Source organism: Pteropus medius, unplaced genomic scaffold (assembly GCF_902729225.1).
Source record: "Pteropus medius unplaced genomic scaffold, Ma_sr-lr_union100, whole genome shotgun sequence".
Lineage (NCBI taxonomy): Eukaryota > Metazoa > Chordata > Mammalia > Chiroptera > Pteropodidae > Pteropus > Pteropus medius.
In genome coordinates, this window is record NW_024342473.1 from 8829288 (window position 1) to 8845297 (window position 16010).

Below are 16010 nucleotides of genomic sequence, written 5' to 3' on the forward strand. Positions count from 1 at the left end.
CAAATCATACCAGGCAGGATGCTGTTGGAGATTCAAGGATGAAAGTCATGGTCATGCCCTCCAGTAACTCATAATTTAGAGCTATTCTCAATTTGAGGATGGGGAAAGAAGCAAGGAGGTGACAATGACCCTATTGTGAATCAGATGATATTTACAGTCCCCAGAAAATTATTGCAGATCCCCATGTACACACACATAATTTTGCAAATAATTTTGTGGAGCTTATAGAGTTCCTAGACATTGGAGGGGTAGTTTGTGCGTGTGTGTGTGTGTGTGTGTGTGTGTGTGTGTGTGTGTTCCATAATATCTAGGCATAAAACTCACATAGATGAGTTTTTTTCTCATCTCCTGCCCAAGTACAAAAAGCCAAGGCAGTCAAATAGTTTCAGAAGGAAGCAATTGCCTGCCTTTGTTGCTCAGGTTTTCTTGATTAACAGTTGCTACAGAAACGCCTTAACCTTCTCCCTTGGACTTGGTGTTTTTCAGGCCTTCTTTCCTGGCAGGGGTTGACCAGAATACCTGGCAGGTATTCTCCAGAATGTACAGCCAGCTGGGCCACCCTGTTCAGGGAAGCCAAGGCCCTCCTCACTGGACTTTCCTACAATACCTCCTGCCCTCCACCCCTTACAAACTCTGCACAAGATCCCCTGGAACCTCATTTTACCATCTAACTCCCTCAGAAGAGAGGGCTCCTAGTAAAGAGGCTGGGGAGCCCCCCTGCCAGGGCTATGGCTGCAGGGAGTTTCTGGCATTTGTGAGTTGGCTGGTGGTTGGGATTTTCCAGTCTTTAACTACTCTGGAAAAGCAACCAGATTTTTCATTTTAAGTCAGGATGTCAATGAATCGCTGGGGACTAACATCTGGGATCAGAGCCTCATCCTAATCACAGCCAGAGTCCCAGTATCACTTAAGGACACAGACACTCTGGCTTCTTCCCCAGATTATCTTATGAATATAAATATGAGGCTTTTATGATATTCCCCACATCCTCACTTAGGAAAGGGGACAGAGTTCCTTGATTTCTCTTTCTGACCCTCAGGCCTAAAGCCACAAATGGTCGGTGGAAACTCTGAAGTTGTCCCTGTTTTCTTCTGTTTGTCATTCCTCTTTTCTGGATGTTAGTGCTCGAAGGGACACTGCAGGGGAGCCTCAGATACAGCCTCATTTAGAATACTACTACTACTACTACTACTACTACTACTACTACCACCACCACCACCACCAATAGTGATAATATACAGTGCTTTGGGTGTAAAAGAGGCTTTCATCTTTATTATCATTTTAACAAGTGTTATTCCAACACCCCCCCTTATGCGCACTTCCAAGACAGTGTATCAGTTGGGATCCCAGCAGGATTCATGAGTTTAACTGAAAATCATTCAGAGAGGGGACTATTTACAGAGGTATATCAGTCAGAGTCCAATCAGGAAAACAGAAACTATGCCAATTATTTTAATAAAAGATAGAGCTAAAAAGAGTTGGAGATCTTTCCGTGAAGTATCTAAAGTAATTAAATTCATAAGGACAGAAAGTAGAATGGTGGTTGCTAGGAGCTGGGAGAGGTGGGGAAAGTTTAAAGGGTACAGAGTTTCAGTTTTGCAACATGAAAAAGTTCTGGAGATCTGTTTCACAACAATGTGAATACATTGAACACTATTGAACTGTGCACTTAAAAATGGTTAAGATTGGAAATTTTATGTTATGTGTTTTTTACCACAATAAGAAGAAAAAAGGGCTGGCCATCTGAAAATGTGAATGGGCTTACTGAGGTAATACAGAAAAGTAACTGCAAAAAGCAGTCAGCATTTCTTGGGTCAGGGAACCAAGGGAAGAGCTGGGGTTGTTATAATCCAGAAGCTCAGAGGCACCGCCTGGCTGATTCTGGTACCCCCACTGCTACTGCAGAGGGATGGGCTGTTGTGAGGGGACTGGGACAGGAAAAGCAAGCAAAGGGAGGACCAGGTCCCTCCACCTCCTCCAGCTTTGCAGACTACCCATAGCACGGGGAGGACAGGGAGCTGCTTGCAAAGAAGGATGTAATTTGCCAAGTTCCTGCCTAGGGCTAAAAAGCAGAGCACAGAAGGGTTAGAGGCTGAGTGATATTAGCTTAATAATGGGCAGAGACAGTATGGACAGGGTCAAGAGAATGGCAAAGCAACGAGCAACAAGACCAGCAAGAGGCAGCTACCACATGGAAGCCGAAGGGGCAAGAGGAAGGAATGATGTTACAGGGACCTTGTCAGTGTCCAGGCTGTGGGAGAGAGGGAGGCCAGCAGGAGCTGTGGTCACCTACCTAAACCAGGGCCAAGCAAGAAGGGAACCAGCAGGGGTGGGAGGAGAACCCCCTGACCTTTCTCTCTTCCCTCTCGCTGATCTCCTGAAACACCTGCTGCGTAGCCAAACCAAAATGGAAGCCAGAGGTCAGTATGTTTAACATTCATTTAATGAAAATGGAACCTACTATATACATTTATCTATATCTGTATTTTCCCACCTAAGGATAATAATAACAACAACAAAACAGAAATCTCTCCAAGTTAATATTGACCAACTCATTCTTTCTAATACGTTTAATGATAACTTGGCATGAAGGAAATTTGCTTTTATATTAAGCATGAAAAATTGGTAATCTTTTTCGAATCTGTTGAATGCCATTAAAATACTTGCTTATTGATTTTCATAAACACCTGAGTGTAAAAAGTGGACTCAATGCTTATCACCTGCTTCTCTTGCCAATGGTTGAAAAATCACTTTGGCTTCAGGTTCCTTCTCTAAAATGGGAATGATAATAATACACATCTTGCAGAATTCTTATGAAGACGAAATGAGGAAAAAATAAGTAAAAACAGCATAGAAAGGTTGGGTTTTAATTTCTATTCCCTTCAGTGCTCCCTGGATCTATGTTCTTTAGAGCAGTGTCCCCAACCTTTGTGGCACCAGGGACCGGTGCTCCTATGAGAATCTAATGCCCGATGATCTGAGGTGAAGCTGAAGCAGTGATGCTAGCGCTGGGGAGCGGCTGCAAATACAGATGAAGCTTCACCAGCTCACTCGCCACTCACCTCCTGCTGTGCATCCCGGTTCTTAATAGGCCACCAACCAATACTGTTCCGTGACCTGGGGGTTAGGGACCCCTGCTTTAGAGCACGACCATCACCATTATCAATATAACCATCATCACCACCACCATCACCATCATCTTCATCATCATTACCATAACTGTCACTACCACCACCACCATCACCATCAACTTTACCATCACTACCATCATTCTTGTCACCACTACTACCATCACCATCACCACCACCACTACCATCTTCGTCATCACTACCATCATGGTCACCACCTTCACCATCATATTGACTATCATTATCACCATCATCATCACTAATATCATTATCTTTTCTCCAGGTCCTAAATTTGCTTACCATTAGGACTTCAAAATTTTATTGAAAAAAAAAAACCCTCTTGGAGTTAAGAGAGATGCTGGATTTGGAGTCAGAAGAGTTGTACTGAGCCCTGTGTCTGCTATTTGTAGGCTCCTTCTAAGTTTCTCCATTTTCTCACTTATTAAACAGGAACACCTACCTGCCTCCACTGATTACTTTTCCTTTGCTCCTCTAATCCATTCTCTGCCCTTTGCTGTCCTATTCTGTGTCTGCGGAGGGTGAACTTTACAGACTGAATTATCTAGACTCCCTTGTATGTGTATATGGCTGTGTGAATATTAAAAGAAGGGAAAGGAAATACACATAGCCAGCTTAAGTTGTCTGGTTTAAGGGGCGGGGGGAGAGGGCAGTAGCGAAAAACTCGGGTAAGAAAAAAAAGACTAGGGCAAAATTAAAAAATACTTACAACTAAAAACATTATGCTGAGAAAAAGAAATGAGACACAAAATTGTACCTATGTATGATATCATTTGTGTGAAATTCTAGAAAATGCAAATTTATCTGTACTGACGGAAAGCCAATGAGTGGTTCCCTGGGGCCAAAAGTGGAAGAAGAGACTGACCACAGTAGGTATGAGGGAACTTTGGGGTGAAAGAAATGTTTGGTATCTTGATTGTGGTAGTGGTTACAAAGTACATATACTTGTCAAAATTCAACTACCTATACGTAAATGGATAAAGCTTACGTAAATGTACAGTATATGTAAATGTAAATTACATCTCAGTAATTTAAAATATTCATGGCATAATATAAAATGGAAGATACATATAGAATTCCAGATGTGATATTACTATAAATCATACAACCTGAATGTACACATAAATACTAGAAGCTGACGTGGACCAATAAATGCATCCGTTTGGTTTACAGATGCCTGCCACTTTACAAGTGACAAACAGAAAAGACATGAGCTGATGAGGGATTCTGAAGACAGGGCACACCCAGCAATGCCAAACTCATTGGTGAGCTTGCCTTTTATAGACTAGGTATAGGAGTATCAAAAGGAACAAGAGGAAACAAAGAAAACTCTACAGGGTCCTGAAAGGTGTCTCATTTTACAATAAAAAGTTTTCTGCAATGAACTGTTGAGTTACAATAAGGCTTAGAGGGAGGAGAGTGGTCTCAATGCCAGTGTAAATAAGTTTGTTAACCTTTCCAAATTTCAGTTTCTCACTTTATAAACTAAAAATAATACTAGCCTTCAAATGCCAAGTTTTCAAGACCCCAATTACTACTGAGAAATAATTCCAAAGACATGAGAGGAAACATCTGTTGACTCAAACATAAAATGTGTTTGGCTCATCAGCCTTGTGCTAATGGTTCAGGAAATTTACGACATAATTAGCTCCCTGAATTTACAGAACTAAGCAGAGCCCACCCCCTTTATGCCTGTCCAGTGGCTCTCACCTTGACTATGTCCCACAAGCATCGATGGAACTTTTAAAAGGCACGGATTCCTGAACCCAGCCCTTAGAATGACTCAGTAGGCTTGGGATGCAGCCTAGAGAGCTACGTTAGTTCCACGAGTGACTTGGACAATCAGCTAATGTTGAGAACTACTCCACTGGGCATTCACCTTGGTATTTCTATGCAGCCCAAGCATTCCAATATAGTCCTCTCAGAGCACACTTTCTAGCATGAACAAACTGTTGTGATATACTTTCAGCACCATCCCCAACTCCATGACCTGGAGATTCTAAAGAACTTCAAAGCAGCTTCCTTACCCAGCTAAGACTGGACACACCTAAACTAGTCAAAGGAGACAGAGATATTAGATGGCAGGGACATCCTTCTATGTTTCCATTAAAAGGCTTAATCTGAAATAATGCTTATTTTATATTGTCCCCTACTTCCTAAGCATTGGTGGTTGAGTTAGTTAACAAACAGTACCTAAAAAGCAGTTAGCGCCTCATGCAATAAAGGTACAAGGAAATGAGACAACTTCCTGACATGCTTGTGACACTCCCCATACACCTCACTTTGAGATCCAGGCTTCTCAGGAGCTAGAAAAGTCAGCTCTTCATTTACTTCTTTAAAAACTAATTATTGGCTGCCTAGCATGTGCAAGCTCTGTTTTAGGTGCTGGGGACACAGTAGGCAGTAAAACAGACAACTTTCTCCCATTCTCACTTTCCAATTAGAAGAAAAAAGTATGAAACAAGAAGAGTGTCAGTTATGATCAAGAAATTAAAAATACATTGTGATAAAGAGTAAAGGGCAGAAGGCAAGACGCAGGGGTGGGCAGTGAGACGGTGGGTAGTCAGGGAGGGCCTCCCTGAGGGGGTGACATCTGAGGGGAGCTTGTGGAGGTCTGGCAGGAAGCAGAAGACACCCAAAAGTACAGATAGAGTTTAACAAAACCAGCAAGAGGGGCTGAGATACCCAAGTCCGGGGAGCCAGGAGCACTCTTGGCCTGCAGGGCAAAGGGAGGAGGGGTTACCAAGAGATGGACAGCCAAACCTCAGTGACTTAGCCAGGAAGGAGCAGAGGGAATAACTACCCTGAATAAATATCTTTTCCTTCCCTTACTCTGAACCCCTGCTGGTGCTTCCCCTGGCCATTTCCAACAGGAAGCCAGAAAGTGAGTGTCCACCGATGTAATTCATATGGTCAGTCTACTGGGGCACAGACCAAGGTGAGAAAAGGTAGAAATTGGGTCTGGAAGGGCAAATGGAAGGCATCAAGTAGAAACAGCAAGTATGAAGGCTTGAGATGAAAAAGAATAGCTCATTCTAGGAACAGAAGCCACTATGCTGGAGCATAGTGGACAAGGTATAGGATGAGGACAGAGAAGAAGATAGTCCTAGATCATACAGGGGCCCTGTATGTCATGGTGAGGTGTGGTACTTCATTCCATGTCCGATGGGAAGCCTTTGGAAGGTCTAGACGGGAGATAAAATCAGATCGTCACACATGTGAGGCCTGCTCTACCTGCTGTGTGGAGCAGGTGTTGTAGGAACAGTAAGGGGGAGGCAGGAAGCAACCAGCGTAGCAGGCTTGCGACTCACTCACCCCAGAACTCCAAAGTCAGGGAAATGAGACTTCTCCTTGGTCTAGAGCTCATTTATTCTTACCAGCTCCTACCTCTACAGGGAAACAAAAGGAGCGGGGATAACCTTTAGACCAACACTGTTAGGTAAAACTCAGCCTCTTTGGTTAGACGTGCTTAATCTCTAGATTTCGGCACCACCCCTGCCACCCAGGATGGTGCCTGGAGGGAGAAGCTTCTGTAGGCCAACCCATGTCAGGAGAGAGAGGAAAACTCCTGACCCAATCCAAACCTACCTCGAGGCAAACTCTCAGATTCAGTGTAACAGTTAAGGTCCAGACTCTGGCGCCACAAACCCATCTTGATTTTAACAATAACCATAGAGGAGAGAGAAAAAAAATGGATATATTGGAACTAGATCATTTTTTGTACAATTTTATCCCAGAGAAAGTAAATACTTATTGGAGACCTGTAACCATGGAGAAAACCCCTGGTGCAAAATGAGACCAACAAAAAACTAAACATTCCCTAATAACTTTGACTGTTCTATCAACACAGGATCTTGTAATGGACTTTTCAAAGGCCACCTGGAGGGTGGACTCTCTATTCAAAGGGCCTATGGTTAACTTTTTGGCCAGACACACTAATATTTTTGTTGTTCAGTAGGAACAGGGAAGAAAAAAATGCATAAGCCTCTCTACTTTAATGGGGGAGGAGGCAGAGTGGAATGATGGGAGTAAAAGAACTAATACTATTTCTAAAGAAATAGCCCCACCTGCTGAGACAAATTTCCATCTGGCTTCCTTTAGGATCACTCTACTGAAACGGTAGTACCTCCTCCATCACAAGAGAATGCAAGGCTCACAACTAGAAGACAGATAAGCTTAAAGGGGAGTAGGTTTAGGAAATCCCAAAAAGGAACAACGTGTAGAAAATGACTTTTAAAAATGATTCTTTAAACTCTACATATTTATGAAGGTATGGTGGAATAGAAAGATAGAGAAGAGGGGAGGAGAAGGAGGAAGTAGAAGGGAGGAGAGGAGAGGAGAGAATTCTTTTTCAGGAATTACTACTTAACTATAGCCCTCTTGCTCCCTCTGGAGGTCAAGGGCAGAATAACATGTCCATAAAAAAATTGTAATAGAAGCCATGGCTTCATTTTTCACTGCACCTTTCTTCTTCACTTTAAAACGTCAGTATTAAAACAGAAGGGGAAAAAAATAAAGTCAAGAAATTAAAATACCTCTGGTTTTCTCGCAATTTCCACATACTCTAAAATTTGAAGTCTAAGAATATGATGTGCTTTATAAGCAAAGCCAGACCAACTGCACTAATCAAATACTTAAGATGGGCCTTATAAGATGGAGAAAAGGTATGCTATTGCATTAGCCTTCAATAATCTATTTCTCCAAGAAGCTCACTGTCTATTTGAAAACGGAGATTCTTTAGATAATTCCAATGACTCTACTCTGGCAGCAATAGCAGAACTATAATTTGTCTACCTAGACCCAGCACCTGCATTATAGGAAACAAGTCAAGGAGCCAAAGACAATGAACCTTAATAAAGCCAGTGCTCATGAGGCCATTCTTCAAGGTTTCCATACAGTGGTTCCAAAGTAGCACTGAGAGTCATTTTAGAAAGCTTCATTTCCGCCTAATGATTGTATAATACACAGATACTGATAACATTTGGACAGAAGGAGCAAAGCTCAAAGCTGTGGGTTCAATTTGGGTAACAGTGCTTTATAAATTTCACTACCTTTCAAGATTATTGGTGCAATAATTAACTATTCTTTGAAAAGAATAGACACCAATTTGGAACATTACTTATGGCCACAGGCAATGAATAGGACAAACCACACCATGACAAAGTACGAAAATAGCGAAAACAAAAAAGAATATTTAAAGGTAATTTTATACAATTTAGCATATGATAAAAAATGACATCTCAAATCACTAGGGCAAAGATGGACTTTTTAATAAATGGTGCCAGGACAACTGCGTAGCCAATTGAAAAAAAAAATAAAAAGGTAAATTCAGATCTGCACTTCATGTCATACAAAATAATAAACTCTAAACGTATCAGATTTCTCTGTGCAAAAATTAAAAACAATACAAGAACTAGGAGAAAATAAGTGTAAATTCCTCTTCAATCTCAGTATAGATACAAAGACTTAAAATAGAGGGGCAATAGAATTTCATTTCTGACACATAAAAATAAATATAATGCATGGCGAAACAAACAAAAACACCATAAACAAAAGCAAAAGACAACTGACAAACTGGAAGAATATATTTGCTAGAGATATATCCCTAATATGTAAAGAGCTCAAGGGTGAAAGGACCAAAAACCCAGTATAAAGGGGCAAAAGATATAGAGACAATTCATCCCCCCAAATATAAAATGGTCTTTAAATATATGGAAAAAATATGTTATAGAGTAACATAAATTACCTCGACAGTGAGGTATGTTTCTTATCTATAAGACCAACAAAAATTAAAATGTATAATGCATTCTGTTGGCAAGGCTGTGGGGAAATATCCTTGTACACTGCTTGTGGGAACAAATATGGGTACAACTCTTCTAGAAGAAAACTTGACAATACTTAACAAAAACTATACACGCACTTAATTTTTGCCCCAGCAATCCCACTTTTAGGACTCTACTCTGAAAATAAATCTCCAACAATATAAAACGAATATGCACAAGGTTACTCACTGCAGCACTGTTTGTAACTGCAAAATGTTAGAAGCAACCTAGATGCTCAATGCCATATACAGAAGAGTGGCTGGGTAAACTATGATATAGCCACACAGTGGAATACTATGTAGCTATAAAAGAAAGAATGAAGACCTCTGTTAATTGATATGGAGTAATTTCCAGGACATATTAAACTTAAAAAGCAAAATGCAAAAGAATATCTAGGGTATGCTACCTTTCCTGTAAGACAGAAGGGGGTATGAGAATATATATACATATATTAATTTTTACAAAAGAAAACCAAAAGGATAAACCATAAATTAATGAGACTGGTTGCCTATAGAGAGTGGGAACAGGGCAGAAAAACTGGGGGAAAATAAACAGGGTAGTGATGAGGAGTTGGAGGGAGCAAAACAATTCTGAGTATATTGATTCTTAATACCATGTAATATTTCACATATCCCAAAAATAAATAAATGATTAAAATAAACTGGGGCATGGGGGAGGATACCCAAAATGGAATAAACAGTAACAAATGAACTTAATTAACTACATTACAAATGAATAAAAAATATACTCACCTGAGGAAAGTGGGAAAGCAAGAGCTATCCTAAGAAAAAGTATTTTTGACTACCTACTGTAAGAAGCAGCAGATACGAAACGAACTTTGCACGATTTTACACTGCTTAGTAAATTTGTTTTTCACGGGGGTATAGTTAGCAATTCTGAAATCATCTTATGCGAATACTAGTTCTAAATAAATAAGTAAATATATTATGGGTAATGGGGGTGAGGTTTCTCACTGTCAAAGACATTACAAATAGAGAGGGGAGAGGGGAGCTGGGTGCTGAAATGAATCCTGTGGTATAGAACTGGAATTGGAGGTATCAATATGAATTTATAGTTTCTAACAAATGTACAGATGGAAGCTATAAATATGGATTAAAATGTGTATGTACACATGGGTTGATATAAAGACATATATTTCCTAGCACTATCTTCTGAGAAGGCTTAGAAGCAATGAGCACACCTAGCTTGGTTTCGAAATATGGAACCAAAGCTCCTTGGAGAAATTGTAGAGTCCAAACCTAGGACAGGAAAAATAGAAGATACACCTGGAAAATCTGCTAGTGCCATAAAGTAAGGAAATGCTCCAAAAATGATAGGGCTGTGCTGAGAGGACACGGGAGTTAACTGGAAGGAACTCCCATGACCAATGTAGGACCACTGGGAGCAACAACATACAGGACAGTGATGGGTTACACCCATGAGTCCAAACTGATAGATAAATCAGCATTCCAATTAACAAATGCGGAAGGAATGATGGAAATCAAAAAAGCACCATCAGGCAAAGGCCATACTGAAAAACTGTTGCATTAGAAGAATCACCAATGGATGATAAAATTACTAGGCAAAAGTATTGTAAGAAACAGGATATTTGCATAGTCTCAAAGTATTTCCCTACAAGATACTAATTACAAAGGGAAAAACAGTGACTTCACAGTGCAGAAACCTGGCATATGACATCTTACATGGTCAAAATGAACAACACTACTGATAAGATATACTGATATCATGTACTCCTGCTATAATGTACTGAGAAGAGCACAACGTAATTGCTACAGTATTCTAGCAAAAAAACAAAATGCATCATCTTACTCTAATCATGAGAAAACGTCAGACAAACCCAAATTGAAGGATATTCTACAAAATAACAGACCAGTAGTCTCCAAGTGTCAAAGTCATGAAAGACAAAGGAAGAATGGAGAGACCACAGATACATGACAACTAACTGCTGCATGTGGTCCTGGATATCTTCGACATCAGTGGGAAAGTTGTTGAAATCTGAGTAAGATTTACAGATTAATTAACAGTAGAGAGTCAGTGTTAATTTTCTTATTATTCTACTGAATAAGTATAAACATGAGAAAACTGAGAACCCTCTATATTATTTCTGCAAGTCTTTTCCGTAAGTCTACGCTTATATTTCAAAATAAAAATGTTTTTAAAGTATTTTTTAAATGGCTCTATGAAGTGAAAACATGTCCATGCGGCACATTTCTGAAGGGTATTGCATGCATAACACCTTTTTGTAATTAATGGATTGAAGCTCTACAGGTACTGATGTGTAAATTCTGTAGGAAGAATGTTGGACACCAGAAAAAACTTCAGCAGAACAATATTGTGTTTAAAATGGCATAAAATAAAATACAGCCTATTTGTCTGTTTAGAACATTTGGGGAAATAGGAATAATAATGTGCTATTTGTGTTACTTCTATTTTCAGATATATAATCATAACTTTCAAGTCAGTGAGTAGTCACTAGATGCATACTATGAGCTCAGAATTGAGCTGGGTCCTATTACATTAAAAAAAATTTACTGAATACATATAATGCATCACTGTAAATCCTTTTGGTCCCAACTTTTGGAGTTAATGTTTGCATGGCCAGCATTAACCAAAAGGAGACAGAAACCAATGGATAAATGATTCTCCCTTTTGTACCCAGGGTAAACAGTTCTGAAACACATTTAAAATATCTCAAGATCGAGCACTAGTCACCCATAGGAATAGACAACTCAGTAGTGTATCATAGTATTCGTTCCCCACCCCCTTGTTCGATTCCCCTGACCTCGCATTCTTGCTTAATGGGCTCACTTCCAAACAAACTACTTGCTCTAGTCTTTGTCCTGAGCTTCGCTTTGATTCTGGCAAGAAGGAGCAAGGCAAGGTGGGGTGCAGGGGAAGGGATGGTGGAAACCCAAGCTAAGAAAAAGATACAGCCTTGCCCTGAAGTACAATTTCCAGACACAAATATAAATAGATCTGTGGGAATATATTACTAAGTACATAAAACAGTCATGAAGATGTTCGCAAATGAGAACAATCTCTTCCAGACAGAGGTAGATTGTGCAGTGATCCCTGAAGGAGTAATAACTCTTTAAGAGTGTTAGAATAAGCAGAGGGCATTCCACGTCCACGGATAGACAACTCCGGAGCCAAATCGAGGGGTTTTCTTTTTGCCACATGGAAAATAATACTCTCAATGATAATACTATCAAATAATATTGTCAAAATAATATCGTTAATATTTCAGGCTTGTTCATATAAAATATCAACTTTTCTTTAAGGGAGAGATTTCTTTTGTGGAATACCAGACATGAAATATTTGGTTTATTCATGCAAGGATCAAAAAAGCAGAGGAGTCTAAGAGAAAAAGAATAGAGCAAAATTTCTAATTTGTTAATAAAAATAAATTCAGCCCTACTGATAAATATAATTTTTAACGAAACAGCTACCTAACCATTTTTGCCAATCACAGTCAAATTATATTTGACGCACAAAACTTTAGTTGCTCTTTTCTCCCCATATTGTCTTTTCTTTCTGGTAATATTTGTTCATTTTATTTAAAAGATATATTAGCTACTTTCTTTAAGAAGAAAAAATAGGAACTGAGAATCAAGACTTATGGTTAGCCAGTGCCCAAGTTCCCTGTCGGTCTGAAAAGTCTGCTGGAAAAAGAGGTAACTACGAAGAATAGTCTTAAAACCTGGCCTTTGAGAAATCTGGTAAGGTTTTGGAAGATTTGCAAAAGAGCTATTCCTGGAATGAATGATCCCTACCAGATGTGCTGAATACATATGCAAAGGATTTTAGTGTAAATGAAAATAATAAAAAATGTATGACTGAGAGACAACTCTTATCACCTCCACATTCAGCACACCTGATGAGGATGACTTTTAAGTTTCTAAATCCCAATCCCATTAAGACAAATTTTCCTCAATATGTCAAATAATGTTGCTTTCATTTACCTTTTTCAGTTTCTCAATGAGATGCAAACTTTTAGGAAATTTAGCCATCCCATACAGTTATACAGTTTGTGCATTGCACAAATGTATGTGGCTAAAGGGGATATGACGGTTGAGGAAGGTATGCCCCAGGAAAATGTGTTAATATACATATATATGCAAAATGTTCATACTTTATGAAGCCCAGAACTTACAAGTTCAGAACCCTCTGATCAATTAATTTATATCCAAATAAATGAGGTTTGCATTATACCATACTGATTAAGAATTTGTTGCTGAGTCAATTCTACCCCACGCATAAAACTAATTACAAATGTGCCTTTTTCAAGGTAAAAGAAAATTTATCTCTACCCAGGTAATTAACTATTTTGCCCTCTGCTAAGAAACATAAGCTTTTTTTTACCTAAATAAGATCTTAAGACAATAACTCTCAAGTATTTTCTCTGTAATTTCTCTTCTGTCCCATGAAAAGGTCACCGTCTGGCCTTTATAAATTGAATAAAGAATTAACATTATGAAAAGCACGACCAGAAATAAAAGTCTCAACATTTATAACTGTGATATCTACTTTATATCATTTTCAAGTGTCACTAAAATGAGTGGAATTTATCAAATGAAGCTATCAGTTATAATAGCTTAACTTAGTGAACTGAGGAACATACCCTTAGATACAATCACCTGCCAAACCCAACTACTTAATAAGAAATATTTGACAAAAGGGAGGAACAAAAGCATCACGCTTAATTTTAGGACACAGCTACAAATTTAAACTATATTCTGACTTTGTGACATCATCGCCCCTATGCCTCAGTATAAAGTCCCAATGTAACAGTTAAATGATTTTCTCAAAACACTACTAAAGTAATGGTAGAGATTTTTAAGTGTAAACCCACAATGCCAAAAAGAACAGGAGAGTACCTCTGTCTCGGGAGTGAATAACTTGAGAAACACTCCTGGAAAGATGCCTAAAAGTTCTAGATAAAATGTTTTTTAAGTCATTTTAAATTCATGGCTGGGCATTTAAGAAGAAACTCTCTCTCCATAGGCCAAAAATGAACCAAAAACTTTAATCCGGTGGGGCAGCTAAATCCAAGAGCTAACAGCTACCACGAGAGCTTGTGCTGACCTCTGGGAGACAGCATTGTTGCTTTTCAGTCTTTACACAAACAGGGGCACTGGAGAAAAAACCTAGGACCTAGGGTGATAAGTCAGATGAAAACAGACCTGCCAATAACTCCCTCAGAGACAGACGAACCCTGAAAGAAATGTGCCTGCTTTCCATTAGCTTTGGAAAAAGGGAAGTTTCCTCTGGGAGTTCCTTTCACAAGCTGGTGCTGCACACGAAGACAAAATCTGTACTGTCCTTGAGTGTGAAAAACTCCGTGAGAATTTAGTTTAAAACACTCCCAAGTGACTGGCAGAAATAAATGCAAATACTAGAGGCACCCCAACCTGGGGAATTCATCTCTCTCCAGTGACGGGGGCACCAGTTTTCCTGGGACTCTTTTTGAAGATGTTTGTAAAACCATACCACTTTCTTAGAAAGTGTGCTATCCATACTGCCCTCAATTTCCAGGAAAAGTAGAAAGAACAAATGGAATTCTGAAACTCAGTTTAGCAGAGCTTTCAGAGATTCTCAAAGCTCTGTGGCCTAAGATATTCTCATTGGCTTTAATGACTCTTGTGAGGTTCAACAACTCTGGCCGTGTGAGTACGTAACAGGCCTGTCCAGGCATCTAGGAATGTTACATCTGATTCTAGGCTCCACATGCTACTAGCAAGAAGACATGACCAAATAGTGCAAGGGGCTCTCGTGATACACCCAGTTTTATCAACGGGTATGAACCTGTTGATAAAACTGGGTGTATCACGAGAGCCCCTTTCCTCAAAATCTCCCTAAACTACGCACGACCTAAAACCCAAAGACTTGGTCTTCTGGAAGAGATCATTTACTCACAAACTGGTTAAAGCACACAACCAAACGAACTCTTGGGATTATACACATTTTCCTTTGGAAGAAGCTATCCAGTCTCTTTGGACCTATTTCCTTGTAATGAAATCAGGTGATTTTCTGGGTAAATGGACTCAATCATTTTATTAGGTGACTTTTTAGATGGCAAACAACACAAGGATAGCTAGAAATCGAAAACCCTCTATGATGTCATATCTATAAAAAGACTACTGTTTCCAGCGACATTGATACCTGGGACCTTTTGTGGGAGCAAGCCTGGGCACCTGAACTTTCACAGAGAAAGAGCTTGGAAGAGAACTAGAGAATAGATGGTGTACATCTGCAAGCTATCTTACTTTATCCAATTTTACAGGTAAAACACACTTTTTTTCACTATAGATCTGCCTAATTGTTTTTATACTTAAAATTTCACCACCTGAAACAAGACTACTCTTCATAAGTGGTCCCAAATCATTAAAAAAAAAAGTCTACTTGACGTCATAGGGGCACTTTGTCCAAAAACAGATGACTGGCCACTAATGACAAGATTTATAACACAAAATTGGACTGTAACACTATTAGATCTGTAACACAAAGTCTATTAGCTATTACCTGCAACCCAGACAGGGAGTCGTTACCTTGGTTAATGGATACCTGCTCTCAGGATAGTATGACACCATCCAACTACCATTTTGACTCATCAGTTTCTTAGAAAAAGAGATTGGATAACTTAATTTAAAAAAAAAAGATGGGCCTTGATTTGAGAACTGAACCCCTAACCATTCATAAAGAATTCTGGATTGCTTTCTTTCCTCCTCTACTCTTTACTTCACAAGAGGCCTAGAGGTAGGGAGACATCTTACATGCTATCATTCAGAGAAAAGCAGGAGAGCTGGGCAGTCATGGCTACAGAACTCATCTGAGAGGTTCAGGAAATTTAACAGAATAAGAGCCAGGCTAAAATACTGTTATCATCATGTGTAATTAAGTGAGCCAAATTAAAATTAAAAGGGAAGAATTATTTTAGATTTGTTCAAGTATATAATTTGACCCTACTATTTATAAACTATCAAACTTTCCATTTAAATTTACTGTCTTTCTAGTTTTAACG